At 41.7% G+C, this 27048-nt stretch overlaps 1 protein-coding gene across 1 annotated transcript in view; it reads left to right on the top strand.

Moving 5' to 3' along the window:
• The first annotated feature begins 16922 nt into the window (after positions 1-16922).
• Positions 16923-27048, top strand: part of TEX2 (testis expressed 2) — a 95458-nt gene continuing 85332 nt past the window's right edge. Inside the window, exon 1 of the mRNA XM_063120000.1 lies at positions 16923-16995. The gene's annotated coding sequence lies outside the window, so the exon portion shown is untranslated. The remainder of the gene's footprint in view (positions 16996-27048) is intronic.

The raw sequence follows: 27048 nt of genomic DNA, 5'->3' as shown, positions 1-27048 counted from the left end.
ATGATGCTCATAGTGAAGTATAAAATAGACAATACACAGCAAAGTGTGCCTTTTTAAAAATAAAAAAATTAAAAGCAGCCGTAGAAGTTTGGCATCTAGAGCAGTGGAAAGGAAAGTACAGAGGGGCCCTTTCCCTTTTCACCTCCAACCAATTTACTGCTCAACACTGCCTCTCTCCTGCACCCACTGCTTTCCCACCCACAGGGGAAAAGATCTAGGTACCTGTTACTTTTGTTCATTGTGAAAAAAGAATGGGGGGACAGGCGGAGGGAGTTAAAAAGAACAACACGAGCAGCGATGTTTAAGCACACCTGCTCCCTGCCCCCCCCCCGCTATTTCTTTGCTCGAATATGGAGTATCTTGTGCAATGCTGGCTCCAGGTTTTTGAGGGCTTCTGGGCAAGACACCTTCAACTGCCCACCTCCCACAGTTAGTCTTCCTTCTTGCCAGCTGCTTTTGCTCCTCATCTCCTTTCTCGTCATTACTACACCTTGCTTGCTTGACATAAGAACATAAGAAGAGCCCTGCTGGATCAGACCAAGGGTCCATCTAGTCCAGCACTCTGTTCACACACTGGCCAACCAGTCATCGGCCAAGGAATGAACCAGCAGGACATGGTGCAACAGCACCCTCCCACCCATGTTCCCCAGCAACTGGTGCACACAGGCTTACTGCCTCGAATACTGGAGATAGCACACAACTATCAGGACTAGTAGCCATTGATAGCCTTTGCCTCCAGGAATTTATTCAACCCCCAGTCACAGAAATAGTAAGCTCTTTTGAAGTTGCTTTTGCTAGTGTGTGTGGTGTGTGCGTGCTTACTCTTGAGTAAAAAGTGGAGAGGCCCCGAGGGAGCGTCTCTCCCTTGTCACCCCCACTCTCCCCATAAAGAGATCCTCTTGCTGGCACAAAGTTTCCTTCCTCTCTCCCCCGCCCCCCGCCACTGCCACCCAGGGAAACAGCCGCTCCCGGGGCACGCACAGGAGCAGGGCAGAGGTGGTGTGATGGGGCTATCAACAACCACGATGACGACAGCTTTCATGCGCAAAGCGCTATGGGATAATTCGAGGGAAATGGGTAGGTGTGATGAAGCTTTCAGTCTATACAGAAACAGAACATCCCAATCACATTCACCTCAGTCTTTCACTGTCTGATATTGCTATGATCATTTAAGAGTTCCCATTACATTTTATTACATATTCTCTTCAGTGAGCAGCTGCCTGCTTAATTTAGTGCTTTTAGTAAATATTTTGGTCAGCCATAATAATTTACTTATTTATTTATTACATTTTTATACTGCCCAATAGCCGAAGCTCTCTGGGCGGTTCACAAAAATTAAAATCATAATAAAACAACAAACAGATTAAAAACACAAATACAAAATACAGTATAAAAAGCACAACCAGGATAAAACCACACAGCAAAATTGATATAAGATTAAAATACAGAGTTAGAACAGCAAAATTTAAATTTAAGTTAAAATTAAGTGTTAAAATACTGAGAGAATAAAAAGGTCTTCATCTGGTGACAAAAAGAGTACAGTGTAGGCGCCAGGCGGACCTCTCTGGGGAGCTCATTCCACAACCGGGGTGCCACAGCGGAGAAAGCCCTCCTCCTAGTAGCCACCTGCCTCACTTCCTTTGGCAGGGGCTCACGGAGAAGGGCCCCTGTAGATGATCTTAAGGTCCGGGCAGGTACATATGGCAGGAGGCGTTCCTTCAAATAACCTGGCCCCAAACCGTTTAGGGCTTTAAATGTCAATGCCAGCTCTTTGAATCGGGTCCGGACCTGGACTGGCAGCCAATGAAGTTGTAAAAGGACTGGCGTAATGTGATCTCGCCGGCCAGTTCCTGTTAGTAAACAGGCTGCCCTGTTTTGTACCAGCAGAAGCTTCCGGACCGTTTTCAAAGGCAGCCCCACGTATAACGCATTGCAGTAATCCAAACGAGAGGTTATTAGAGCATGGATAACTGTAGCTAGGCTATCTCTGTCCAGATAAGGGCGTAGTTGGTATATCAGCCTAAGCTGATAAAAGGTGCTCTTTGCCACTGAGTGACAGTTCTGGATCCAAGAGCACCCCCAAACTACGGACCGGATCCTTTAGGAAGAGTGCAACCCCGTCCAGGACAGTGCAAACATCACCTCGCCGGACAGATGAACCACCCGCTAACAGCACCCAATAATAATAATAATAATAATAATAATAATAATAATAATATTTCCCGGAGGAACTGAAGGGCAGATTAAGTAAATTATTAATAGAAAAAAATAAAATGAAATTAAAGGATTGGTTGAGAGAAATGAATACAAGAGAAGATATGGAAGAGGTTCTGAAAAATAAAAAATTAACCTGGTTAGAGTATAGGCAACTGGAACAGTGGACTAAAAAGTGGGTAAGAGAAAATAGAGAGTGTAGAGAAATGATGAAGTTTGAGGAACTAATAGTTAAAAGAGAAAAATGTAAGGGAGAAAGTTCAGCGTTAAAAGGGTTAATGAGTGAAATATATAAAATATTGTTGGAGAAAGGGTCGATGGATAGTTCAGGAAAAATGGTATGGGAGACAGATTTGAATGTACAAATAAGACAACAGAGCTGGGAGGGACTGTGGAAACAAAGAGTGTTGAGAAGTATGTCAGTGAGAATAAAAGAATTATTTCAAAATTAGATTGAATAAGATAAATAATCAGCATTCAGCAAACTGTTGGAGAGGTTGTGGGGAAAAAGGAACGTATTTACATATGTGGTGGGAATGCAAATATGTACAAAGATTGTGGAAGATGGTGTTTTTGGAAATTGAAGAAATAGTGGGAATGAAGATAGAACAAACACCAAAAGTTGCATTACTGTCACTATTTGAAGATTTAAAATGTGGAAAAGAAATTAAAGAATTGATATCGAGTTTGCTGACTGCAGCACGATTGATGGTAGCTAGGAACTGGAAGATTCAAAGGGAATATTCTATTGAAGAATGGTATAAAGAAGTATGGGATATAGCCATTAATGATAAATTGACTTGTAATATTAAGTGGAGAAGAGGTATAGCTAAAACAAATGATTTTGAAGGAATTTGGAAACAGTTCCTAATATTTGTGTTTTCTAAGGGAAGTGGGAAACCGCCAACAGAAGAAAGTATGAAATTTTGGAATCAGGAATGAGATCCCGAGGTGGGGGGTGCACTTATATGTTAAGATTGATTATGTTATGATATGATACTTTGTAATCAACATTTATTCAACATGTATGTAGTATGTTATTGTTGTTGTTGTTATTATTATAATGATGTATGTTTAAGTAATGTGGAAAAGCAATAAAAATTATTAAATAATAATAATAATAATAATAATAATAATAATAATAATAATAATTGTATTTCTTACCTGCCTCTCCATTTTGATCAAGGCGGGGAACAACAGTAAATATAAAATACATAAAACTGAACTAAAACATAATATACATTGTTAAAACATCCTAAAAACATATTAAAATTCCACTGGATAGGCCATAACCAGATCTACAACTGGTATCAAACAATCTTCCACATGAGGGCCTTGTTCTACAACAAAAACACAGAAGCTCTTCTCTCCATAGGCTTGCCACATTTGCTTCTTGTTTGCATCAATGCATCAACCCCACATTTAATATAAATAAGGAAGCCATGTGAAACAACACGCTTTGTCGGGCATTCAAATATATTTTCCTTGCTTCCTCTAGCTATAGAAGCAGTAGATCTGAAAAGGTTACCCACAGATCTATTCAGAAGGCTTTCAGAGAGAGGAGCTGGTGGGACAGTCATGTGATTTTATTATGTAACTGTGTCTGTGTTCATAGGTTCTGAATATAGGACCAGGAGGATCCTTTTGCCTTTTTAGAAGTCAGTAGCTCCCATTCAGTTCTATGGGAGAAAGGAAGTACAAGTGTATCAATTAAAAAGTCAGGGCCAACTCCAGGTTTCAGGGGGGTTTCAGCAATGCCTCCTATGCCTAGAATGCTGGAGCCTGGGCAACTGCCCAGGAGTGCCAGGTGCCAATGCCCAGCCTATAAATAGTATTAAGTTCCTTCCATTTAAGTAAATGGGAACCATTAGCTTCTAAAGCAAAATGCCCGTTCTCTTATCTAATAAAATCACATTAAAACATTAACAGAGGAAATTGGCATTGCAGTCATATAAGTGCATCACTTACTTTTCACTTTAATGTAGTTTCAGCCAGTGGAAACTTTGGAGGGTTGTTGAGTTCTTAATGCAAAATAATCTCCTATGGTAGTAATGGGTATTAATTGGACTGATTCTGTCATGAGTTGAGAACCAGTTTCAGCATTTTTAGTTTCCTCCTTTTGCAGTTTTCCTGTCAATTCCTGCCCCTGCATACTGGTGTAACTGAGGAACTTAATTTTTCTAATTTATACAGTATGAGCACAAACCAGCCAAAGTTAAGTCCAAAGTTAAGGCTGCAATCTTATGCACACCAACTATGGAGTAATTCCTTTTGGGACTTACATCTGAGTAAGCTTGCATACGTTTGGAGAGGCTGCACACATGATTTTTGTGTGCTTAACTCTATTTAAAAAAGGAAAGAAAAAGAAATGTCCTATTTAAATAAATTAGATTTAAAAGGCCTGTCTGTGAATGAAATGTGGCCTTACAATGATCATGATTTTTATATGCTTTGGAACGCAAATCACTGACTTGGATGCTTTGTCTTTGGTTCTTTTAAAATCCCTACTTGTGGCATTCAAGGTCTCCTGCATTTTTGCAAATGTTTCCATTCCTTCCTCACTTTGGGAGCAATGCTAAACTGCCATAGAGGGCTGTGGAGTGACTGTGGGTGTGGGATGCTGTGAGAATTCCTTCGCTGTGGGCGGAGGCACCTCTGGTGCAGCAGCAGGAAGCTCCACTGCTGTGACTGACCCTCCTGTGGTGTTCTGTGGCCAGTGGGGCCAGAACAGGGAATGTTGGAGCGAGCCATGGATCTGCAAGGTTCAAGGCCCCATCGTGCCCTGCCCTCATATCCCCAAACAGACCCTCTAACTATGTCAGCCCTGAGGCTAGCATCTTAATTCCCTCCCATTGGTTCCAATGGAGAAAGTTTTTTTTTTAAAAAAAAAAAAGGCTCAAAACTGTCCCCCAACAACAACCCACCACCCTCCCACCAGCTGCTGTGAACTATCATGACTTTGAATGTGTTGGATGAACGTGGAGCAGGTCAGAGAGATATCCAGTAAATGAAGTTAATAAGGAACTATATCAAAAAGGTCTTCACCTCAGACCAGATTCTCATGATCACCGCAGCCCACTGTGGCTAATTGGTGGGTTGCAACCAAGCAAGGCTGCGTTGTTGGGTGGTTGACAAGCCACCCCGAACCCATTGGCAATTTTAGGGTTGTGGGTGGCTTGTCAACAGCCCCCCCTCCCCGTCTCCAGGTTCACACTTAACAAGAAGCAATGCCCTCCACACTCTGAATATGCAAAATGGCCACCACCATGCTGATAAGCTCCATGGGAAAATTCACCCCCACAGTGGCTTCTCATTCCATGCGAACCAGGCCTATAAGCTGCTTTCCTTCTCTGAAGTCCTGCTCCTTCCCTACTAATAGCCTCATAACCCAACTAAGAGAGGTGTCCTTAAAGTAGGGTGACCATATTTGGGAAACCAAAAAAGAGGACACCTAGTGTGTGTGGGGGGAAGCAGCTTTCTGAGTCCTGCAGAAAGTACGTTATTCCCCCGCCACCTTAAAGAACCCGATTGGAGTGGAGGAGGGGAAAGGATTTCATTCTGCACCACCACCATCCACTCCAATTGGGGCCTTTTCTATAATGTCCACGAATGACCCACTTTCCCCTTTAAGACCTCAATTGGAGCTCGGGGTGGGAGAATGATGTGCCTCAAGAAAGCATGTCATTCCCTCCTGCCATGCTAATGGCAGCCTTAAAGGGGAAGGTGTGTCATTCCAGGACATTATTGAAAATTATAGAAAATCCCCCCCTGACACCATGGAAAGAACAAAAACCAGGACAAATCCGGGGAAATCCTGACAGTTGGTCACCCTACCTTAAAGGTATTGTCACACTTATCCTTACACACATATACACAGATGTAAGTAGGATTGCTCTACCCATTTTCTTTTTCTTCAAATATTGGCCACAACAAAAGGATCAGCCCAACTTGAGGAGATTTACAGCTCCATCGAGGGCAGTTATTTCCAAATTGTGCTATATATGAGTTATCCCTGATGTAGCAATATACGTATGGAATTGATTCAAGAATAGTGTAAGTTGACTGTATGGGGAAACAGACAGGTAATAATGAGAAATATCAACATAAATGGCATTCTAAGTTTTTTAAAAAATAGTTAAATAAATCCACGATTAAAATGGGAAACATTTCAAATCTACAATGAATAGAATTACTTGCAGGCTATCACACAGTTCTGTGTAGCAGAACTTTAAACATGCATGTCAAAGGAATGTTATTCAAATGACCTTTACTTAAGTGCCAAGAAGTGCAATTTCTCATTGTTGTAATTATCTCTAACCTTTACTGGAGCAGCTGGGGTGCTGTTGACAAAATGTACATTTCCTAACTGGGTCAAAGACACTGGCACACCCACTACTAATCTGGAAAACAGTAGTGGGACACAAATAGGCAGCTATATTCTTTCCTTAAAACAAAGAAAAGTTACTCCCCTCAAATGCTGTAAAAATTAGTTTAAATTTTATACTTATATATTTAAAAATACCAATACTATCACTAGAATATGATATGTGATATATAATGAAACTAAATCAAACCTTGCCAGGAAAGGAAGTTTTTAATTCAAATCACTTGCCATCTTGTAAAGATACCCATTGTAATTCTGCAAAGGAACAGGAAGCAGAAAGCCTTGGATTTCAGGATTTCAGCCTGGTGTGGTGAAACCTATTATTTCCTGTAATTGCATCCTTCCTCAGCACCTCTTTCTCCATCTTTGTTTGGTTAGTAAGTATTGTGGAATTTGTTATAACATTTATTAAATAAAAATGTATTAAAAACAAAAGTAACAAAGGCTTTTTAATGTTAATTTTTAGATTTCTGCAACACCTTTCTTTTCTCTGCTAATAGAAAGCCAGTAGCAAATATCAGTAGCAAAAAGTCTGTGACATCTAATGGTATTGTCAAGGATTTCTGGTGTAAATGGCTCTCTGTGGAAGAGAGCTGAATTTATAGCAGAGCTGCTGTATCCTTCAGATCTCCTGTCATTTCTCAAGGTTGCACCAAGGAGTCCTTGCAAAGCTGGCCTTCTGTGCGTAGCCATCCACATTTGCTCTTGGAAAGAGAGAGGAATTGACTTCTCTATCATGTTCCAATCCAATATCAGTCATTAAGAGCATCTTGAGCAACTGCTAGGCATTTTAGTGATCCAGATGATTCCAGCACTTGTGATCTTGAGTGTTGACATTCGGCAGCGTACTCATGGCTGTACTAGAACCTGTGTGCACATGGTATACAGGTTTGTGCTCCTCTATGGGGGGCAAATTGTATGATAAAGGAGGTAAGTGTCTCAGCCTCATGCCAGGTGACTCACCCCAATTGATGGATGATTTGGAGGACTTAAATTGAGCTGGGCTCAATCCCAAGACTGTTTTTCAACACTGTGCCTCAGTCTTGGAACAAAGAAAGTAATAAAGAGCTCTTTCTTCACCACAGGGTATACACAGCTGGCCTCCACGCATCTGGAAACTGTTACTTCTATGCAGGTTTGAGCCATGGTAACTCTCTTTTTGGAAATTAGCCATGAATGCTCTTGAGTCTGTTTTATACTATGTTTGTGAGTCACAAATTTATAGCAAAGCATCTCTGGAGAGAATGTCATTGGATAAGATGCCTCTTGGGTGGATACAGCATCAGAATTGTCTTTCTACACCTGTCCCCGGTCATCAGAAAACTCCAATGTGGAGGAAATATTGGAAGTATGGGATGGAGTCCTGGTTGGAGTTTAATTGCTACATGCCTTGTATGGGCCACAGAATGGGGTGACCATATGAAAAGGAGAACAGGGCTCCTATATCTTTCTTTAACAGTTGTATAGAAAAGGGAATTTCAGCAGGTGTCATTTACATGCAACACCTGGTGAAATTCCCTCTTCATCACAACAGTTAAAGTTTCAAGAGCCCTGCCCTCTTGACCAGTTACAAAAGAGGGCAGGGCTCCTGCAGCTTTATTGCTTGTGATGGAGATGGAATTTCACCAGGTGCTGCATGCATACAAATGACACCTGCTGAAATTCCCTTTTCTGTGAAACTGTTAAAGATACAGGAGCCCTGTCCTCCTTTTTATATGGTCACCCTACCACAGAAGCTGGAGGCATACAATTCATAAGGAAGTACAACCCATCTCATTTCAGTGACTAAAGCAAGAAGATTATATTTTATGAGGACCTCTTTGGATGATTTTCTGGAGCACCATACCATGTTGATCCTATTCATGGAAATCTCAGATTCTCACCCAAAATTGGTACCTATACCTTTAAATGCTATGAGGCAACTGCTCTCCTACCCTGCTCCTCCACCTGTCCCCTCCTGCTAGGGAAATGGAGCAGGTGGTGCAGCAACTATATCCTTTTCTGATGCTTTGAGTCTTGAAAGGCCTGGGCACAGTTTCTGCCTGATGATCTGGCAAGCCTACCTATATAGCCTGCAGTCAGATAGGGACCCAGGTGCTGTCTTAAAACACAAACAAAGGTTTCTTCTGTACAGCTGACTGCTGACATTGGGCCAGTTTTGCATGATTGCAGAGAGGGAATTAAGCCACAGTGGCTTATTTCCCCTGCTGGGCATGCCGGCTGGATTTGTCTCACTGGTGCAGCTTGCTGTGTTGTCTGAACCTGGGAGAAATGGCTTATTTGACAGGGTAGAAACCCTCAAATAATCCAACAACAGCCCATGGGTTATTTGGGGATGCTGCCTCCTCAAACAAACCATGTGCTTGGGTTCTGATGACATGGCCAGCATACCCAATCCTGAAGGATCATGGGAGTTGTAGGCCAAAACATCTGGAGGGCCGCATTGGCCACTTATTGCCCCTGACATAGGGGATGCAGCTCTGTCCTCCTACACTTTGCCCCTGCTTGCTCGCAACTCTGGTTGGCACCAGCTTGTTGCCCATTCAAACAAATGCTGCAATGTAGTGGCGCCACCAGGGTGTGTCACATGAGTGAAGCAATACATGCTCAGGCACGATGCCTGCTGAAGTGCACAGCCTGTGCTGGCTGCCCCTCTGCCTGCTTGCTTGCCCATTCAGAGACCCTATCCAATGGTGCTGTCTGTGACCTGTTGGGAGAAGATGACTAGGTGAGGCACTGAGAAGCCCAGGCTGATAACAAGTAAGCATTGCCATCCCCAAGACACTAGCCGGGTTCACATGATCATGGGGAGGAAAGCCATGGTGGCTTATTTCCCCTCTCTGTGCATGTTAGTTATGTGCCAGGGGATAATTATAATTACTCCCAGCAGCGTGACTTGTATCATGTGAGCCCAGGTAACAAGCCGCCCAAAATCCTACAACAGCCCATAGGTTCTGGGTGGCTTGTTACCCTTGGCAACATGCCACCCTACCCAGGTTTGTACAACACAACAAGTTGTGTTGCTGGGGGTAATTATGCTAATCCCCTGGCATGCATAGGGAGAGGAAATAAGCCATGGGTCAGGAAGATGGAAATAGGCAAGGTGAGAGAATTACCAGGTTTACCACTCTAGATTCCTTGCCTATTCCTAGGTGTTCCTCCTCTCTCTCTCTCTCTCTCTCTCTCTCTCTCTCTCTCTCTCTCTCTCTCTCTCTCTCTCTCTCTCTCTGGCAAGCTGGGTGGTTTGGATGACATGATAACCTGCGCCTCATTGCAGATAATTAGGCATGTAAGCAGCACATGAGGAGATGGGCTTCTGGTGGCTTCTTTTACCTGGTGATTGTCCGAACTGAGAGTGAGAGAGAGAAAAGAGAAACACTTGAGAGGGGGGGAGCTTTGGAAGAACAGTTGGGGGGGCTCAGTAGGAAAGTCTGGGGAGGGTCTGCTTCTGCTGCCCCCTAGCATCTGCTGCCTGAGGTGATTGCCTCACTTTGCCCAGTGACAGTAATGATCTGGACACCGATATCAGGTCTTCAGATATATTTCTTGCATTATGTCCAAAGCAGGGAGAAACCCCGTATGTGGTCCTCAGTAACACAGTAACTGAGCTGCCTTGTATGTTTCAGGGTAGGCTTTACAAAGCACCAAAGGCAGTTGGAACCTTATTGTGAAAGAAGAATGGGTGGAAGAGAAGCCAGTAAAATTGGCGCAGTTACATTTATTTGCACAATGAAGGAGATAAACAGTGTCAGTAAAGTCTGCAGAGGCTGGGCTGGTAGAGCAGATGTTAATAACAGAACCTGAAAAGACAAAAGTGGCAGGAAATGAACTGATCGAGTGGCAGGAAATAGGACAAATGACAAACAGAGACACTGTGGCAGATGGGCTGGTAAATATGTGGGAGGGAGGAAGCTGAGTTTCAGGGTCATAACCACATAACTGATGGTAAGGAAAAGGACTGAGAGAAGTTCTGTCAGGTACACTTATGCTTCTTAAAGGAAGCACTTGTGTCTCTCTGAAGCATTTCAGTGACAGGTAGAAGTGAAGCTTATACAAACGCTGAAAGGAGAAAGGCAGAGTCATTCAGCAAACACTCACAATTCTCCTCACCCACCAGCTGCTTGCTCAATGGGGGATGCAGAAGTTTGTCAGTTTTGCTGGGATGACCCAAGTAAACAAATACACAAGCCCTCAAACAGTTTAGGCCTCTTTAATTGCTTGCTTTGCAACATAAAATCAAAACTTCTCCACAGCAGAAGAGACACATGTGTGCATGCATGGATGTGGCAATACCACCCCCACGCACCCCACCCACAATGCATCTGTGTACACATCTAATAGATATGGAAGTACCTCAGTGGTTTCCAGGGTAACGCAAACAATCCCCAGAGCTTGAAAAACCCCAACAACGCTTGAACAAATTTGATTGAGTAAAAAGTGACAATGTTGAATTTGGCAACCTAAGCAAGCAAAATGTTCTTGTTTCTCTCTTTACAAATGGGTGAGCAGCATAGCTGAAAGCTGTATCTATTTAATACACCTTCTCCCCCTGCCCCCACAATATATGTACAAATTTCATATACTGAATTTGTACCTAGTACAAAAGTGAGCCTTTATAACACGAAACGCTTAGGGATTTTATTATTTTTAGGAGTATATAAATATTGCTAATGAAATGATAATAAAATAGTATTGGAGGTCCAACTGTACCTGTTTTGAACAGCAGAATAATATCTGGCTAACTTGAGAATTAATACTGCAATCCTAAATGCAATTACCTTAGAGAAAGTCCCATTGAATATACAATATAGATATACCCAGCACTTTGCAGTGTAAGAATCTTCACTCTTGCTTTTAAATTTACAGAACTGACAGATAATGAGAACTGTAATTATGAGCTTTATCACACTAGTGTTATACTGTGCAATCACTGCAAATAGCATGCAAAGGACTCAGACGTTTTCCACCTTATAATCTGCTTTGATTGTGAAGTACTCCCATGCATCCTGCTTTAATTGTGCTTCAAAGGCAAAAGATTTGCCGTATTTAGCCCCTAGTTTTTGAGCATATTTTCCGAGCCACCACTGGGGCACAGGAGCAGGATTTTAAAGAAATGCTTACATCTGTGTAAGCTTTAAAGATAAAGACACCAAAATTGGCATAGTAATAGATATTAGGGAGAGCTTTAAGCATACCAAATTTGAATTGAATTGGGCCATCTGTTGATTTTTTATTTATTTTTTACATTTCCCCCCTTAAACTCACTTCCTGGTATGCAAAGGATCGCTGTCGCCCGGTAGCAAAAACAACAACAACCGCAAAAGCTTAGCGCTATGGGGATAATCCGAGGGAAAACATATAAATGAGAAAATTGTGCTGGAAGAAAATGTTTGCCCCTGAAGATAATCTTTCAAGCATTCTTTAGTAGGGCATGCCAAGTCTTATGGAAGTGACTTGGTCACTACTATTTTGTGAAGTTCACCTGTTTTACACTTTTGAGAGTTTGTAAGAAGTGGGGAACAGCCTACCTCTTTAAGAAGGCTTATGTGTGCGCCTGGCAAAAATAATTGATTTATGCTGATTTTTAATTAATTGAACTTTGATTCTTTATTAACCTGTAGGGGGGTTGGCTATATATGTTTATAGGTTGTAGAAATTTTCAACCATGACTTTAGAAAGTACCAAGTGCTGAACCTGCAAAGCATAGGGTTGTGATGGGGGAGTCAAATATCAAAAGGTGTTTGCTCACATCATCAGAATCATGTATTTGTATTATGTTTTTCCATGATAAACCATATTCAAAGTACATCAATGCCCCCTGGGTCTGAGGCTGAAATCCTAAACTCCCTTACTATTATTTATTTATGTATTTAAAGCATTTGTATCCCGCCCTATATCATTAAGATTTCAGGGCGGCGTACAGAAGTAAGCCTCACTATTAACCAGCTAATCTGTGTAGTTTAGGAGTGATTTCTGAAAGAGTTTTGTAATATAAGTGAAAGGGAAATCATAGGCATTTTTTTTAAAAAAACGTCCCAGTAAACTTTACCCAGAAAGGAAAGACATATAGCAAAGTCATGAGCTAATCTGTTTCAAGTGTTCATTTAGCAATCCTTTGCGCAACACATCAGATCAGATTGCTGCTGAACTAATGTTGTCTTGAATTAAATGAACCAAGAAGGCGAGGGAACAGGAGTCCCCTTTGTTGCGTAGGTTGCTGTTCTTTGAGTAAACATTATTTGCTGCAGGATTCCTTAAGAGTTCAACAGAAATCTACTTTACTGTTGTACAAAATAACTTCCTCATCTTCTGAAAATAATCCAGCAGCTTTTTTTCTCCTGCTTAGGCTCTGAAACCAGAGAACAAAGGAGAAAAGCTGCTGGTGGGGGGTAGGGAAGAATAATTTAAGAACAGGAGACACAAATTGGGAGGTGGGTTCAACATCCCTTTCTAGTAACCACTTCTCTGTTCAGCACAACCTGCGTTCAAGCAACTATCACATCTAGTTTGACTCAAAGTATCAAAGGTTTTGATGAAGTGAATGTAATTGCATTTGGATGTGTGGACCCATTTTGTATCATCATCATCATCATCATCATCATCATCATCATCATCATCTATTTGTCTCCTGCTTTTCCCTCTAAAGGGAAACCCAAAGCAGCTAATAATTTATAAAACTAAATACATATATATCAAAAGACAAAAATATGGAGAAAAAAATCTAACAATACAAATGCTAAAATAAACCTCTTATCAGTACAGCACTACTAACTGCACGTATCTAAACGTAAGCACACAGTCTCTTTGTTTTTGTCTAAGGTCATAGAATATGTTCCTGCTGTGACATATGTGTGACTATGAAAACAAGATCTTATCTTCAGACTTTGGAATCCATTTGACACCTCCACTTTCTAACACAATAGCTAACACAATAGCTAAGAGAGGATTTGCCTTACAAATAATGTCTGAGAAATGGCATGCACAACCACTGTACTTTACAGGTATTAAACATTTTTCTTCTTCAAATAACCTTTGTTTTTTAAACATTTATCTGTGATAGAAGCAGCCAGTGGTAGGGGGATCAATATATTGCTCTGCGATCCTCTTTTCCCCAAACAGTATCCTTTGGAGTGGGGTGGACATTGGAGACTTATGGTATTATTGCAATAATTGTTTTATTTAAAAATATATACGAGTAGACCATAAGTAGAGGAAAGAAGCAGGCACTTCTACAAGGCAACAGATCTACTATTCTGCATCAGATCTTCAAAGAGATAGACAGCATTCCCAAGGTATTAGCTCTATCATCGCTTTCTGTCTCTTTCGCCCAGAGTACATGTAACGAGAAGCCACCATGAGTGAATTCCCCCATGCATTTATTGTTGTAGTGGTAGTCACCATTTTGAATGTTTGAGCTGCAGTGGTGGTGCACTATAGCTTGTGATGTGTGAACTTGGCAAGAGTGGGTTGTTGGGATGGTTGACAAGCCATCCGCAACCCTAAAACAGCCCATGGGTTCTGGGTGGCTTGTTAAGCACCCCAACAACCCACTCTCACCAGGCTCATATGTAACAAGAAGCTACGGCACCCTCTACTGCAGCTTGGATATTCAAAATGGCAGCCACTGCTGCAACAATAGGCCCTGTGGGGATATTCACACATGGTGGCTTCTCCTTACATGTGAACCAGATATTTTCCCCTTTTGCCACAGAAAAAGTCCTAGTTTATGTTCTCTGGAGAAGACCTTCTGCAACTACTGATGGATGTACCATTGAAATACACAGATTCCACACTTATCAGGAAACCTTCTAAGAATTAACTCCCATTAAAGAGTAGACATCAACTGCCCATTCTGAGCTATAGACCATTAATTTGCATATAATTAGCTAACAGGCATAACAATTTGATTCTACTCAAGCTACAATCCAACAGGGAGTTAAGCATATTTAAACCCCTTGACTTTAGTGAGCTTAACCCTCTGAACTGTGGCCATAAAGTACAGTAGCATACAATAACTTAGTCTTGCAATCTTTTGGTTGCAATTTGCTTCATTGTTAAACATTAGAAAATTGCGCAGATTTTATTGATATTTTCATAAATTCTATGGAGAATTCCACATGTGCGTCTCTGTAACTGTAGAACTGACCACATGTGCAAAGAGGAATGGGCCTGCAGACAGGCAAACAATGCTGCTGAGTTCAAGCCTGGATATATACTGTTTAGGCCTGTTGCTGTCTGATTGTTATGGAACAAGTTTGCCTTAATGTTAATATTTCTTAATGGATTGTTAACTGATATCTATGTTGGAAGAAGGTTTCTGGGTTCAGAGAAAGGAGAACAAAAGGTGGGGAAAGAAAAGAAAAAGAGAGAGAACTGGGAATTAATTGAAGGCTGGCAACATCTTGGGGGCACAGAATGCCTTTCTGGGGTTCCAATATGAAGAAGTGGATCTGCTTCCTGGTAGGCACTCATACTGCCCACACCTTGGAATGGACCCAGGATCTGCCTTCCTCAAAAGGAGACCTTCTGCAAGAGGAGGGATGTCGGAGAAATCTGTGAAGTGTAGACACAATTAATTTAACAAAATCTGCACATCCTAATGCTAGAGGAAAGGCTCCACTTGCAAAAGGTCCCTTTTCCCAATTTTGTGGTATTTCCCACATATCACACCAGAGGTCACCCCATTCAGCAGGGTCTCCTGACTCTCTGGGCTGGTTCACATGATCAAGCAGCCTGCAGCATGTTGTGTCATCTGAACATGGGAAGGGTGGATTGTTGGAGTAGTTAACAAACCACCCACAAACCTAAAACAGTCCATAGGTTCTGGGTGATTTGTCAGGGTTCGGACAACATGACAAGCTTCAGTTGTAGCTTAAATATTCAAATGTTGCACGGCATGGGCTGGAACCCATGTAGCTTATTTAAGCCATGCTGGGCTGCAGTGATTGTGTCTGATCTGGCCACGGTGACACATGCCTTAGTAACATCCCATTTGGATTACTGTAACATGCTCTATGTGGGGCTGCCTTTGAAGAGTGTTCGGAAACTTCAACTGGTTCAAAGAGCTGCAGCTAGACTGTTAACTGGGGCTGGCTACAGGGAGCACACAACTCCCCTGTTAAAACAGCTTCACTGGCTTCTGGTCTGTTTCCAGGCACAATTCAAAGTGCTGGTTATGACCTATAAAGCTCCATACTGCTTGGGTCCAGGTCATCTGAAAGACCATATTCTCCCTTATGAGCCTGCCTGTCCCGAGATCTTTAGGGGAGGCCCTTCTCTTGGTCCCACCACCATCCCAGGCACACCTGGTGGGAACACAGGAGAGGACCTTCTCGGTGGCTGCCCCTGGGCTCTGGAACTCCCTTCCCAGGGAAGCTAAACTGGCTCCCTCGCTGGTGTGCTTCCAGAGGCAGGCTAAAACCTTTTTTGTTCTGGCTGGCCTTTGGGGAATAGTCAGGACCTCTGTTTATGCATTGTTTATATATTGGATTAAAAAAAAATTCATATTTTAAATGTTTTACTATTGTAGCATGTTTAATTATATTTGTTTTAACTGTACATGTTTTAATTTGTAAAGGCGGGAAATAATAACAACACAGAAGCTGTGCTAGAAAAAAGGTATCACCAACCAGAATATTGAGAGGTAAGTTCCAGTCCAGCAATTATTTTCCCAGTGACAAAATAAGAGTTAAGGTGCACAGCTGCCATAGTTCTAAACAGTGGGCTAGTTCTCAAGCGATTAGCACTCACGCTTTAAGAACAATTAAGAGGGTTGTTTGTGCCAGGGTCAGTTTAAAAGCCCCGCCCGCTAATCTGGCTGGCACCTCCCGGGAGTGATGATGTACTCTGCACATGCTTACATGGCCTTTGTTTTGAAGTTTCCATTTTCTAATATTGATCCCTGGCATTCCAAAAAGATTCTAGGGCTGAGAGGTCTCATCCGTGGCTGGGAATCACGCCCTGGAAATTAACAGGGGAGGGCGGTTAGCAGGGGTGGGCAAGTTGTGGCCCTCCAGACGTTTTGGCCTACAACTCCCATCATCCCTGGCCAACATAGTCAACGTGAGGGGGGAGCTATAGGCTAAAAAGTCTGAAAGGCGACAACTTGGCCGACGCTGCGTTAGAGAGAAAGCGGCTTCCCTTCACTCTTCCGCGTTCCCTGGCTTCTGTGCCTTTAACCAAGAAGCCGGCCTCCACTGCAGACCCAGCCCATCGCCGGGCGGCGCCGCCTCTGTCAGTCCCTGTAGCTGCTGTTCCTATTGCTGCCGCCTGGCTTGGGCTGGCAGCGGCGCGTTGAGCCTGCTGAGGACCGGGCAGGAAAGAAGGAAGCCAGCCCTTTAGTCAAGACAGCCAGAGCAGTGCCGTGCCATGCTACACCATGAGCTGCTGCAGATGAGGTAAACCAGGCGAAGCTCGCGTCGCTGCTTGATGGGTTGGCAGGCAACTGCAGCCCGCCCTGCCGCTCTCGCCCCTGCAGCAGCGGAGCCCAGGTTGAGGCTCTAGGTCGGAGCCCGCCCGCCTTCCTCTTCTCTTGGGCTGCGGGGAGGCGAGCTTTTCGGCCTCGGAGGCAGCGGAGCCCGCCTGGGCCTAAGGCTGCTGGGGTAACTGGGGAGAGAGAGTGAGCCAGTCTCCTGGGATTCAACATGGCAGGCAGTGCAGGGAGAGGGAGGCGGATAGGTGAGCAGAACGAGCCGGGGAAGGAAGGCTGGAAGAAGCGGGCAGGCATGCTTGCGATTGACTTTCTGTGAGGTGACTGGAATAAGGGTTCTTCGAGTTCGGTAATTCAGCTCCTGCACCTGTTTGCTTTGCTGGGACCTCTGGTGCGTGAGAAAGATGAGGGTGCCTCTGAGCCTGTGAAGAGTGCAGCGCTCTGGTTTTCTGGCTGCGACGTGCTTTAATTTGTTGTAGGGCTCCAGGAGCCCCACCTCAGAGGGCGTGACTTCTGGAAAGGCTTGAACCTTTCTCTTTAGGGATTAACCACTGGGGGGCTCGTTTGGGGGTATTCCCACGACAGAGTGAGCTGGCTTTCAGCGAGGTGCTTGTGTCGGGCAAAGGGTGTGGGGAGACACAAGAGGTTCTAGGGAGCTGGATTTCTGAAGACACTGGCTCACCATGGAACTTTTTTGCCCCCTGTACCAGACGCCAGTTCTGAAATATTTTAAATCCTAAAAAAGGAAGACTGTGCTACAGAACAGAACCCCCCCCCCCCGGTAGCGTAACCACAGCCAGAGTAACAACAGATCAGCTTTAGAGAAGTAACAGGGTCAAAGGGCGAAAGAGACCTTCTAAGAAAGAGGGAGCTGTGTTATCTTAGCGTTATGGATTTCAACTATGTTGTTTATTTGGGGTGGGGAGGGTGTCTTAGTCATTTGTAAGTGGAGGGAGATCAGACAAAACAACAGAGCAGTGTTGGGGGAGGTTTTGGATATGAGTTTCTGCATGGGGTAAGTATGTGAGTTGCTCTAGCAATAAGTGGAGTGTGACTAATTTCGGTGTGTAGAGAAGCGGGGCGTTTTCTGGATGCAGAGTGTAGTGGTGGAGGAAGACTTTCTCTGATGTGGCTAGACAAATGCCTGACTCAAACTGTCACAATTTGTAGAAAGAGCAGTTCCTGGAAGGAGACCTGCAACCTTGCTATATTTCTAGGGTACCTTGTGCCCTAGAAATATAGCAGAGAAGTGGTTTTAGTCCTGGGCTGTGGGTGAGTTTTGTTCTATATTTGCCTCTTTGTTTATAGGTAATCAGCCTGGTTGGTTTGGTCACAGGAAGGGCAGAAGAATAACCAGTTTTATTTTCTTTATGTATTGGACTGTCCTGGGCTGTTATTGAGTGGTGGTTTTGTTGTCTCTGCAGGCCACAGCTGAGTTCAGACAGAGTGAGCAATGTCTGAACATCACTACTTGAAGGGAGGGGGAGGTGTGGAGGATGTCCTTAGGCTCATCACAAATATGGATGCTGTTATGTTCGTTTTTTACAGCTGAGTCAGATTCTGATCTGTTCAGATTTTACAGCTGGTGGAGGTATTTTTTTTATTTGGCCCAGTGTAAAAAAAAAGTTTTTGGATTTAAGTGTATAGAAATAGGAAGCACACTTCATCTCCCCAACAAACTGGTAGGTAACATGAACTCCACACTCCTCCTATTTTGCTTCTCTGTATGGAGGACTATTAGGGGTACAAACCTATGCTGTCTGGGTATGCTGGGAGTTGTAGGAATCATTTCTATCTAAACATGCATAAGATCGCATCCAAAGCCACATTTATAAAACTTCTATTAGTGTGTCGTAAAATTTCTTTTTGTGTGTCCTGGCTAAAGGACAAGTTTTTAACTTCCATGACAAAAGAATATCAAGTAAGAGCGCAATCCTATTTTGTGAGAAGCTATAATGTGATATGGTTGCAATGTTTTATCTAGTATGTATATCTAAAGATTAACAGACTTAGGGAGCAATCATATGGCCACTAGACACTGTCTAGAGGGCCATAGGATTCTTCGGTTTCTGGAAACTGAGGTTGGAACCAGGGCTCCAGCTTGGAACCCACAAACTGCTCTCCCCCCTCCCCCCACCATAGCTGGTGTGGTTCTTGGACAGGGCAAGAAGAGAACGGGGCAAGAAAACACTCTGCCCCATTATGATGACGTTCAGGTTTTGCTGGACATGTGAAGAGGTACATCAAGGGCTGCAAGTTTCTGTCAATCAATTTTAATTAATTTAAAAACCTCTGCTTTAAAAATCCTGTTGGGAATTGTAATCCAAACTAGAGGGACACAACTTGCCAGCCCTGTTCTACAATATTAGTGTGAAAGGCAAACTAAGTGAAGACTGAAACTTGTTAACCATCAGTTGACATTCCCAATAAAAACTAAAAAGAGGAAGGAAAGGTGATTGTGTGTGTGTGTGTGTGTGTGTGTGTGTGTGTGGTCTTTCTTGAATGGGTATTATGGAGAGAAAGTATAATGGATCACAGAGTGGGGAAGACACTGGAGAGTGCTGTGTCATTGATATCTGTGGATTGTTAGGCATCTTAGTAGCACAACGTTTTTCTTTTCTAAGCTCTAGAAAAAGAGTGCACGATGGGGAGAAATATAACAACTCTTGTCTGCGTTCCTTGATCTGAGCATATTTTCCAAACTAACTTGTGTCCATCAAGCTCAAGCTCTGATGGACATTGTAACAACAAATGAAGGATTACAGCACAAGTATATATTTTATATATTTTTTCCTTTTAATTTTCCTTTTCCTTCTTTTTCCTTTTAATGTTTCTTTCTAATTCGATTAAGCTTCCTTCCCCTAGTAATTATATTAATCAACCTTTTCCCCTTTTCTTTGTATATTATACATATTAATATAATTGTTGGTTTGATATTAAGCATTAGGGGATTGTTTGTACTCATTTTCTTTTCTTGTAACACTTTAAATAAAAATAAAGATCAAGCTCTGCAAAGCCACCTAGATCTATTTCTGATTTCTTCTTCAGCCCCATCTTTAATAAGTAAGATCTTGCAACATTGTGAAATTCACCCAGCAACTTTGGATTACGTCCTCCTTACTGGGCATCAGCTGCTTGTTTAGGTGCTCATAAGTATAAAATCATGATCTCTTTTCAAGTTACAGTGAAATCCTAAGCATGTTTACTTGGATGTTGCATCTTCCTTAATACAGTGTGACTTTCTTACTGGTAAGGGTTGCAGCCATAGCAGAAATTGTCGGAATTGGCAACAGGGATAAATTTGTGCAGAAATGGGGACCTAATTTGAATAAAATGGCCATATGTTTTGGCAAGAAGAGTTGAGAGAACAACATAGAAGAAGAAATGTTGTTATTGTGTTATTGACTAATGCAGCCTTGGAAATTGCTTTGAGAATGTATTGTTCAAAAAGCAGGTATAAATACTCCAAATAAGTCTACAAAATGTACTAGCAAACATTAGTACTTACTAATCTGCGTTTCCACAATGTACTAAGGTGTTATTTGTGGTGCATAAATAACTTAAAAATAATAACAAACAGTTTGAATTTTCCAAAGCTTGTGTGCCTGCTTGCCTGGAAACAGATTTTACTTGTCATAGGTAAAAAAATTTTTTTATAAAGCCTGGTGACATTTTTGGATAGGAGATGCAGGTAGTATGTCTGATGTCTTGGCTTTCTTTAATGGGCTAGACAAACGACACTTAATTGATGTCAGTTCTAAGTAGGGGATACTGTAGTATTTAGGGGAATTTATTTGGATCTGCTTATTTCCTGTGAGGCTGCAAAGCTGAGAGATAAAAGAACACTTATGAAGTGCTGGGCTACAGCTGCCCACCCTTTTTATTTTCTAGGAATTATTTCTTGGAAATAAAGTTTTTATTTTTTATGTACTTAAAAAATGTGAGCAACCATAAGCACATAAGAAAAGCTGTACTGGATCAGAACAAAGATCTGTAGGATATGCGGAATTATCAGGTGGCTTCTGAAAAGTGATGAAAATATTTGATTTTAACATTAGTTGTATCCTTGAGTGCTAACACTATCAATGAAGTGTACACTTTTTCCATTTAGAACATTTTTTGGCTGTAAAACCTCTTTGGGCTTTTACAAAGTTTTCTGATAGTCATAATATGGTTAGTTGCATACCTTGCAGCTGCTGTGAGGCAAATTCCATATTGGGGATCAGCAGGAAAAGAATCTAATATAAAACTGCCAATATCATAATGCCTTTACATAAATCTCTGTTGAGACTACACTTGGAATATTGTGTACAGTTCTGGATATCGCTCCTCATATTGTAGAGCTGGAGAAGGTCCAGAAAAGGAAGTACCTGTTTGCATAGTGCATAGTTAAACTATGGAATTTGCCATCGCAAAGTGTTGTGATGGCCCCGATTGCCTTTAAAAGGGGATTAGATGTCCATGGATAATAAGACCATCAATGGCCATGATGGCCATATATTGTCTCTAGTACTAGGGCCAGTATGCTTCTCAGTCCCATTTGGTGGGGAACAACAGTCAGAGAGGGCTATTCCCTCATCCATGGGCTTCCCATAGATATCTGGTTGGCTACTGTTGGAACAGAATGCTAGACTAGGTAGGCCTTTGGTCTGCTCCTGATCAGCTTTTGTTCCTGTGGTTCTTTCTGTTTTGTATTATATTTTAAAATTCCAAATAACATAGCTCTTTGAAATCAAGTAAAATTCGATTCCTAATGAAATGGGCAGTGTGATTATATTAATGTTTACTTAAAATTAAATCTCATTGAATATAATGTGGATTTACCTCCATGTAAGTGTGTTTAGTGTGTTCATGTTTGCAGTCTGAGCCACATTTTAGGTAGAGAGCAGCCTCTTATGTGAAGTATTTCTCTAAAGGCTTAACTCAAGTGCCATTACATATGTTGATCCCATCTTGAGAATGGTTGTAGACCATTTTCCATTATAAATATATTGTGGGTATGGCGGAGGATGTTTCTGTAAGAGAACCAAGACATCCCGTTCCTAAGATTTCTTTAAACGCAAAATGATTTCTACTGCAAGACCTACAGGTAAGTGAATTGCTTAGTCTGAAGCCAGGCTAAGGTCATTGACCTTGTGGGAGCTTGTTGAACAGCATCTAGTTCAAGTGTCTAAACACCGACTTACCTGATCACTAGTGGTGAGTAATTGCCTCTAAGTGATGAAGCATTGACCTCTTATAAACTGGTTCTTTTGTTTTCTTTTACATCATAAATGACTAAGGAATGACTCCTCCCATATTAACTTACCCGTCCTTGTGTCCCCTGCCAAATGAGGCAAAGTGAGGAGTTGGCACTCTGTTTGTGGAATGCTCTCCCCTTAAAGGCTTGCCTGGTTCCTATGTTGTAGTCTTTCCGACGAAGACCTTTTTATTCTCTCAGGCATTTTAAGAATTGTTTTAGTGCTTTAGTACTTTATGTTGCTGCTGGCTTTAATTTGGTTTTATGATGTTTTAATGGTTTTATTCCTTGCTGTAGGTTTTATCTTGGTTTTATTCTGCACTGTTTTTATTTTTCTACTGTTTACTGTATGTTTTTCATGTATTATATGCTATCCAGAGAACTTTGATTACTGGGTGGTTTAAAAGTACAGTAAATAAATAAAATAAAAGGGACAGGTGGGTTAGTGCCTCTTGTGGGGCTACAAGGCTGAACTAGCTACTTCATAGTTAAATCCTTACCACCATGTAATCCCTTCTGATTAACATAAATGATGAATACTGTCCTGTTCATACTAGACTTCCTTTTCTTGGGGCTAGGCTGAGAACTCTATTTCTTCAATCCCATAATATTCTGGAAAAACAGGTACTGTGGCTACAATCTTGCACTTATTTACTAGGGAGTAAGCCCAGTTGAATGAAATAGGTCTTAATTTCAAGGATTATTCTCTGCGTCTACAATTTGTAATGCAGAAGCCACTGAGAAACTGGTAAAGTAGGGAAAAGCCATTAAAATATTCTCAGTGACCTGATTTATACATGACACTAATCCATGGTTTGTTGCTTTACTTAAGAGTCTGGAAGATGGTCAAACAAACCATGATTTGTTTTCTTAATTCCTGGATTGTTGTTTTTCCCCATTCTCTTTTACATACTCCCTCCCTATATCTGAAATGCTTTTGCAGTGCTGTAGTACTAGCCTGTAGAGTGGCTGGTTTCTTTTACCTCTTTTGTCCACCACTTCTGTAGCCTCGTGATACACTCCATGAATAACTCACAGTTCTGGGTTCACACATAACGACAACCCATGGTTGAAACAACCAAATGCTCACAACCCAACAAAAATTCATTGGTTGTTCGTGGATAAGAAACCATGGTTTGTTAGCATGGCTGGGTTCACACACCCGTCAACTAAGCATTCAATAAACCATGGGTCGATATTATGTGTGAACCATGTCAACATGTACTCCTGATCTATGTAATGCCTGCAGCTTATGTCAGCTTCTGACTTGCAAGTGTGTAGCACATTTTAACTTCTCGTCCTGTCTAAGTAGAATTACATGACTTGAGAATCTGGTGTACATGATGCTGTTTACTCCCTGTGATGTAGGTTAAATGGAAAACATTGATTGTAAGACAATCAACTGACTTTAAGTGCATGGTGCTGGAGTAGTGGCTGAAAAAACCCTAGATGATTTCCTTTAATTTGATTATAGTGCTATTGATGCTTGTATCAATAGCTTTGCTTGCTGTCCCTGTGCCTGCAAATATAGATGTATACTCCTGCTGCTCATGGATTAATTGATGGAAAAATCTCTGTTGCACAATAACTCCCCTGCAAGGGAAGAAAATGCTACAGATTTGTTTCCAAGTGAATTAATCCTACCTAAACAATCCATTGGGGGTTATGGTTATTTTGTCTATACCAGGGGTAAGGAACTCATGGGGGCGGCACGCCTTGTCCTCCTCCCTGGCAATTAGGCATAAAAAACAGGCCCATTTGCATTGATGAGAAATTGTTGTACTATTAAATGTATCATGCTGAACAAGTGTTATCCAAATACTAACTCCTTCTACCCTCAATCTACTCCTTTAAAGGTTTCATTAAATAATAGCATTTGAGGAGTTGAGAATTGTCTCCAGAAGCACAATAAGTCTGTGCTTAGAAGTTCGTAACAACTCTCTATATAACTGGGAGCACTGGAAGCTTGTTATAATAATTCTTGATATAAAACAATTTGCCCCTCAACTAAAGAAAGAAATGAACACTAGTCCTGGGGCTCGTCTACATGGGCGCTTTCCCCAGGGGTAGCTTCAAAGTGACGGCAGGTGATCTACATGATGCAGCTGCCACTCTGAAGTGATCCAGGAGCAAAGCCCCAAAGCTCTGCACTAAAAAAAGTTGGGTACTTATCCCGACTTTTTTAGCTTGGAGGAAGGCTCTGCACCTCTGCTGAGACTTGTTAAGAATTTTTTTTAAAAAGGGGGGGTTGGAAATCCTGCCAGGGAGGGAGCACCCCATTCCTCCCTCCTTGTTTCCCCCTCATTTAGTTGTAAATGTGATCCTTCGTATTTACAGCTTAAAAAAAAAGAAACACACACAAGTCAGTCCTTTTTAAAAAACAAGCACCCACTAACCTTAGAAGAGGGAGCATGGATGCTCGCAGGCGCCCCAGACCTGCTGCATGAGTGCTCGAGTGGGCTGGTGCAGTGGCACTGGTGGCACCTGGAAAGCCCGGTGTAGATGGTCAGAAGTGCTTCTTCTGATGTAGATGGTCGGAAGGAGCGTTAATGCGCGGTCGCCACGCCCAGCATTCCCGACATTGTCAAGGTGAGCCTGGGGTAGCTAACCTGTCAAACATTCGAATTTTTTAAATAGTTGTGCAGATGATGGCATCTCAAAGTGTAGCTTGTCTTAATGCTTTAGAGCAGCCTCCCTAAACCTGGTACCCTCTAGATGTTTTGAACTTCAATTCCCATCAGCCCCAGCCAGCATGGCCACTGGCTAAGAACACTACCGGTTGTAGTCCAAAGCATATGGTGGGTACCAGGTTGGGAAAAGCTGTTTTAGGAACTTGAAAAATTGCATGAGCTGAAAAATCCTCCATGACAGAATTGTTAGAAGTAATGCAGGAGTCTTAATATTGAACAGGTTGGCAATCCTTGTCCTAATCGGATCCCATTCATTTTAGTGAACCATTGTAGAAAACCTTTTTGATCAAAGCCCCTCTGGCTTTTAGTATCCGTTTATGGTGGGTGGGTGGTCTATAATGCATGTAGGTTGCAAACCAGCCCTGCTCTTCAGTGCTGTCTCCTTTGAGAATACAATTTTTAAAGATATTGCATGTGGGGCTGAAAAGAGCTGTAGAACTACTTAATTGGTTTGGCAAAGTCGACTGGCCCACACAAATAATATGTACAACTTGTGGCATTGTCTTTCAGCTGCTCTTTAAAGTTTTTTATCACATTCTCAAGATTTAAATCAATTCCAGGATTTTGACCCTCTGGTGATACCTCACTGGGTGAACTAGAATTGCAAAATGAAGTTATTATTATTATTATTATTTTATTATTATTATTATTTATTTATATAGCACCATCGTATTGGTATCTGGTGATTCTTCTAGAGGAAGAAGTGTTTCAACTGCCAACACGCAGCACTCAGGTGGAGAGCAATAACCAAAGACTTTTTCCTCAGCAACAATTGACACTTTTCCTTCTTGCCCGCACCCCCACCCTATCCCAACAAGTAGGTTATGAGTGAGTTAAGTTCATGGGTGAGGTTCAACATGTACATTTTGAATTCCATTATTACATTTTAAAAAAAAATCTTCCTTCATCTAAGAAACTCAGGATGGTGTACGAAGTTCTCCCCCCTCCAAATTATCCTCACAACAACCCTGTGACATAGGTTAGAACAGAGAGAGAGGGAGAGAAAGGGAGAGAATGGCCTAGAGTCACCCAGTGAGCTTCATGGCTGAGTAGGAGTTTGAATGAGTGTCTCCAAACTTCTAGTCCAATAATCAAACTCATATACTACATTGTAAATGGCTGACAACCAAATTACGAAGGAAACAGATCTCTGTTACAAAAATATGTGAATTCTAGTTGAATACACCCTCACCTTTTTATTTGGAGTCACTAGAGATGTAAAGTTTCTGGAAATATTGAGGCCTTGAAAAGTAGTGGTTTTTTCCATTTGTTTTTTTAATGGAAATCTTGTGGGAAATTAAAAAATAAGAATTACTTTTTTTTAGTGCTTTTTACAGATCTAAAATCACCTTGTTGCTTTAAGACAGCCTTCCCCAACCCGGTGCCCTCCACGTATTTTGGACTTCGTCTATCATTGGCCTCAGGCAGCATGGCTAACGGTTAGGAATGCTAGGCAATTTAGTCCAAAATATCCGGAGGGCTGCTTCAGGAACATAAAGCATACTTTCAGCACCATGTACATTGATGGTGCTATATAAATAAATAATAATAATAATAATTTCTGTTCCTAAAGTTATTTCATGTATAAAATTGGCATATTTTAAAACTTTTTAAAAGTAAACTCAGTAAATGTGTAATTATTGTCTGAATAGATTAGAACTACATTAAATGATTACTGCAGCCTCAGAACCACAGGACTCTATAGAACAAAGCCCAAACTGTCAAGAATCCACATTTACTGTCAAGAATGCACAATGGTGACTCTACTCACATGTTGGGAAACTGTGTATAACTGTCTTAGCAGTAAAATATACTCTAGAGCTATAATTTTAATAAGGAAAGAAATAACTATGCTGGGAATCTTACAGAGATGATTAAAAAAGCCACATTCCCCCCCCGCCATAATTATTTCCAGACATTTTACATCTCTAGACTTTCTATAAAAATGTTCTTATTATATAGTTTTTATATATCATTTTGGAGGAGCAAAGGCTGGGTAGCAATATATAAATACTTGATCTTCATTTCTAAAATAAAATATGTTATAATCCAAAGCTGTTCAGTTTTTCCAGTTTTTCAGAAAAAATACAAA

The sequence above is a fragment of the Elgaria multicarinata genome, chromosome 3, assembly GCF_023053635.1.
Source record: "Elgaria multicarinata webbii isolate HBS135686 ecotype San Diego chromosome 3, rElgMul1.1.pri, whole genome shotgun sequence".
Lineage (NCBI taxonomy): Eukaryota > Metazoa > Chordata > Lepidosauria > Squamata > Anguidae > Elgaria > Elgaria multicarinata.
The sequence above is the reverse complement of the archived record's forward strand: the minus strand, read 5'-3'. Positions and strand labels throughout refer to the sequence as shown.